The sequence below is a fragment of the Protopterus annectens genome, chromosome 4.part1 (genome assembly GCF_019279795.1).
Source record: "Protopterus annectens isolate FY-2018-M chromosome 4.part1, PAN1.0, whole genome shotgun sequence".
Taxonomy (NCBI): domain Eukaryota; kingdom Metazoa; phylum Chordata; order Ceratodontiformes; family Protopteridae; genus Protopterus; species Protopterus annectens.
The window spans coordinates 192,337,315-192,342,987 of NC_056734.1; positions in this window are offsets into that span (position 1 = coordinate 192,337,315).

Here is a 5,673-nt window from a genome sequence, read left to right on the forward strand (position 1 = left end):
AATGAAAGAGGTATAAAGAATGAAAGATCTGGAATGGGAATGGTCCTTATTTATACTTTAGATGTCCACACAATAAAGAATATTATAGGTGACAATTGAAAAAGAAAATGACAGGAGATAATACAATCAGAGATTTGGTGGGTGAAGGACCCAATTTTGTTAATAAAAGAATGAATAATATAAAATAGCTTTGAGAAAGAAAAAAGGACAAGATGACAACAGCAATAAGGAAACTTTTTCATATAATAAATTTACCTATTGCAGATATTTAAGTAACAACCCCTCATATTTTTGTATGAATGCTCTAAAACTAGCAATTACAACAACAATAATGTAATATATGCAGCAAAATGTTTGAACTGCCAAGCATGTTATATAGGTAGAACAAGAAAAATAAGACAAAGGATATGTGAGCATTATTATGCCATCAGAAATAAAAACAGTAAAAATGTTCTTTATATATACGTTACAAAATGTGACAGTTTTAAAAGATTTCTATTTTCTGTTATTGACTGCATTGCACCTGATAAATGTAGTAGGGATGCCAACAATCTATTGGATGTGAAGGAGTATGACTGGCAGTTACCTTTAAATTCAGTAGAAAATAAAGGAGTAAATGATCAGTTAAATGTTAAATGTGTTTAAAGAAGCAAAAATATAAAATGATAGTGAATTAACTTTTTCCCTAAAATGTTAATGGATCGCATGACATGACTGATGTTCCAAATGGAGTTTGTGTAACAAAGTGTTTTAAAAGTCTGATGAACTCTTTTACAGGCATATGTGCTCCCTAGTTAAATAAATTGTGGTAGATATTCTACTTTGGACAGGATTTTTGACAGATTTAACCAAAACTTATTATATATTTAGCTGGTGATCTTAACTTAACTGTGACTTTTATAATAAACATGGCTAATCAGGCTCCTGAAAAACAAAACAAAACTTTGGAGCTACTAAATAATACATAGTTTGGAATATATCCTTTTTTTACTCAGCATTTTTCTCAAGGAAGCAAGCCAGATTATTTTTAATTCTAAAATCTAAAGTAAATCATATACATTCAATTGAAACAATCCCCTGTTCCATTTTGATATCAGTACTTTGACTATGAAAATGATATGCATGGTGAAGTCTTCTAGACCACCTATTTTGAGACTGGTGCTAAAGATTCTTAAAGATCCTGGATCTACAACATATAATAAAAATAATTTAAAAATTAGATAATTATGGGGAGAGATATTTATAAGTCTTTTGCTGATGACCTCCAGCTGTAGTTCTCCTTTCCTTGTTATTCTTTGCCTGATGATTTTACTGTTGAGGATTACTTGGGTTCCTTTGCCCACTAGTTAAGGCTTAAGCACTTTATTCGCAATCCAGCAAAGAAATATGCTATGCAGATACATGTCACCTACCATTTACCATTACTTCTTCCTTTGCCTTTACCCTTAATAACTTATGTGGGTAATAAGCCAGAATGTCTGCCATGAGTTTAAGATCTGAGAGTAGTTCTTCATGATAGGCTGTCACTGAAGAACTAGGTATCAACTGTCAAGACCTTTCAGTTCCCACTTGAAGACATCTTCCTGTGAAACATCTTATTCTTACATTAGATTTGGCAACGGTGGTAGACTGTAAGTGTACTTCAAAATTGCCTTAAAGTGTGTGTGTCCTCATTGCTGGCATGTCTGGCTTTGAACTGCCTTGTAATTACTTGTAGCTAGCAGTTAGATTTGTGTCTGGTACTTTTTCACTTGTGGTTAACTAAAGTGTATTTTTACATTAAGAAGACTGAGACTGCTATTCTAATGGCAGTAGTAAAGTAGCTTGTTCAGTCCAAGTTGGGAAACACACAGGGAGGCTTAAATTGATATTGTTTTATCAGCCATGGGACTTTTTAGGGACTTAGTCATTTGATGTTAATATGCATATAAGAACTACTTTTGCAGTTTAAGAAGTTCCAAGATCATACATTTTGTGGCATAAGTTGTTTACTTGGTCTCTTTGAGTTGAGAAGCTCTCCAGAGAGCTCAAATTGTAGTTCTTTATTGGCCAGAGCATACAGGATGTAGTTTACAGCTTTTTTCCATCTGCTATAAATTAGGCTTGTTAGGCTTGTTTTTCCAGAACTGTTCAATATGCAGTAGCAGTTAGCAGTACCCTGTATAGTAGTAAACCTACTGTAGTAATACAGAAAGGCTTTGCATGGAGCTAAGTTTAGGGCAGTTAGTTAGCACATCAAACAGCACTAATACCAGTTCATAGCACTACCTAACATCTAGCCTTAAGCCTAGACACCACTCAGGCGACCCCTGTAAAACCAAATTCCTAAGCCATAATAGCCCAGCACTAATACAGGTCCTGACAAGATGGATTTGCAAATTCCTAACATCTCGGTGGCCAGCTTGTTAGATATGGGCATCCTTAGACAATGTAGTAATTCTCTCTTGTACTCAGCCTTTCAATCCATAAAAAAAAGCTAACACAGTATGCAAGAGATGTACATACATAACTTTCTTGGAGGCAAAAATCTCACTTATAAATAAGGTTATTAAGAACACACACATTGTATTCTTCTTCTCACATACCTCTCACCACCCACACAGTGTCTATATTAGATCAGCGAACGCTTAAAAAAGTGAACGCTGATTGATCGACCTTATGTAAGCAAAAGCTTACAATCTCGAACTGTCAGATCAGTGATTTTTTTCCTAGGGAAAAAAACACTGATCCAAAACACATACACACAACACAAGCACACCAAACAAACAGAAATCCACACACATACACTTAAAATCTGACACCTAACCCTACACTAAACTATGCACACACCACTAACTATCCACTTACCTTAACCCAAACCCTAACCCTAAGGTCCGTCACTATCTCACACTCATCTCACCCGCTCCCTAAGCCTAATTCACCTAAACCCATCCTAACCCTCACGTCCACACAATCGCACACATACCTAACCCGCGCCCTAACCCTAACTCACCTAACCCACCCTAACACTCACATCCACACAATCGCACACTTACCTGAATCCAACCTGTAACTTTCCACCACAGCACTGAAAATACCGAGGCAACAGAAATGGACAACCAAATTCTTTCCCTAGGAAAACATTTGGGTTTCTGTTGCTTCGATATTTTGAACATTCGCTTAAATAAGGTCGATCAATCAGCATTTTCTTGTTTAAGCATTCACTGATCTAATATAGAAACCCCACACAGACCTTCAGGATGGTCACCATTTAAATGGTCAGTTTGAATGAAAACTGAATGGAATATTAACAAGTGCTAGTGGAAACACAGCAATGCTTCTGGGTCTTCTTCCAGTCAGAGAACATTTAAATAACTGATATTCCCATCCTCACTCTTTGCAGAGCAGTTGTCAGGCAAGATACAGTTGAAATATGTAACAACTTCTTCTCTAGGTCCTCACAGATCTAAAATATATAAGACATAAAACAAGAATAAACAGACCTTCAATAAATCCAGATGAGTTCACAAAGTAAATGTAATGATAAATAAGAGCCACTGGTACCAAGGCAGTAGGAGTGCACATAAAATTTATTCGGTGACGCAAATAGCTCAATTAAAAATAAGCAAGTTAAAACTTTAGCCCAGAGGGCTTCCTCAGGTGTCAATGTTAAAACACAAAGTTACTGCTCTTTAAATAAAAACTTAAGATCACATGATTAAAACAATTAAAATAATTCGATTCATACAGAATTGCACTTCTCTTTCAATATAGATTTTAAAAAGCAAAGCTAAGTAAACCTGGTGTAATATGAGTTTTCAAACGTAGTATCCATAAATATCTACTCCTCGCATATTTTCAAAACGTGTTTTTAAGATAACAAATTTAAAATTGCGGTTTTCACTTTTGTCACCTAAAAAGTGCATTTGTGAGTATCTTTCTATATATTTCGGATATGTAATTACATATGTGATCTTCAAGTCTTTGGTTCATTTTCCCAACATAAAATGGTCACACATCACAATTTGCTAATTAAATATTCATCCTACTACAATACCCATATGCCTTTAGTTCTACTTCCTTCTTATTTACTAGATGATAAAAACTTCTTTAAGTATCAACATACTTACAGAACTTACAGGTACCACACACCTTTAGCTCTGGGATATCCTGGAATATATGCCAATGTTTAAATATTATTAGTTTAACAGCTGAGGTATTTTTCTTATAAGTTAAGGTGAACCTCATATAGTTGATATTTTAATTGTTTCTTTTGGGTTTATGTATCTGTTGTGAGGAGAAATAAGGCTTTGCTAGAGTCTCCGTGTGTTTTTATTTCTTCACATTTAGTTACTACTTCTCAATTATACCTACTTTGCACAAATTATCCTATTGTTGACTCCATTTCTTCTAACACGTTGGGGTTAATAGTATTAAATTTTGCCACTCTAAGGAAGTGGTTTCTAACCACATTATTAAATGTAAAATGTGGGTGCACACTGCTCCTATGTAATAAATTATTTTTCTTTACTGGTTTCTTGTACAGAGCTGTATCTAGGAATCCATCATGATTTTTACTAATAGTAATATCAGAAAAATTTATTTTCTCTGTAGATGAATACAATTTAAACTTTAAAAATTCATACATGTTGGAAATATATTCAAAAAATAAATCAACAATAGCCTTGCTGCCTTTCCATATTAAAAATAAATCGTCAACAAAGTGATGAAAAAATAAGATGCTTTCTTTAAATGGATTCTCAGGTGACAATATATATTCTTGCTCCCATATATACATCAGTATATTGGCAAACATATTGGCTACTGGCGTGCCCTTGGCAGCACCTCGTACCTGTCTATGTAGTTGTTTTTGAAATAAAAAGACATTGTTGGAAAGTATTACCAGTAATAAATTATATAGTGTCGCAATATAATGCTGTCCATATTCTGTAAATTCTAACAAATATTTCTTTCCTGACTGTACACCAAAATCTATAGGGATCACTGTAAACAGTGAATCTATGTTTAGAGTTGTAAAACAACATTCTTTTATGTCTCTGTTCATAGACCACTCATATAAGCTATGTAGAAAGGAATTTGTGTCACATAGAATGGTACCTGTTTGTTTAAAATTCACTCTCATTTGTGATTCAAAGAATTCTGAGAGAGGTTCAGTCACCCACCCTCAGCTCAAGATCAGCAAAGACCAGCAAAACATTCCATAATGTAAATTATCCATGGTATCAGTCCATTTACCAGCTAATGTAGAAATCATTTGAACAAATGGTTTATGTGAGATTATTATAGTTTTTATTGGAACTATTCTCACAAGTAAAAACATGGCCATTCTTAAAGTTGTTAAAGTCTCTCAACAGTTTTCTTTTACAACATTACATCTTGATAAAAAATATCTGATGATTGATATGACTATTTAACAGTCAAACATCCAAGAGTTACATTACTCTATGGCGTACCTAAGTTACGTAAATCTACCTCTGTTCCACCAATGAGACTGACAGCCTCGGGCCAATGGTGGGTAACAGAATATTTATTTGACCACAAATGTTTAGCTTCACAGTAAGCTTACAACGAAAAGTTATATTTGTGAGTAATGCCTTTGAAAGTTTGCAGTTATAATATGACTGACATTACTGGGTTCCAACACCAAATAAAGTAATCGGGGCAGACAATATG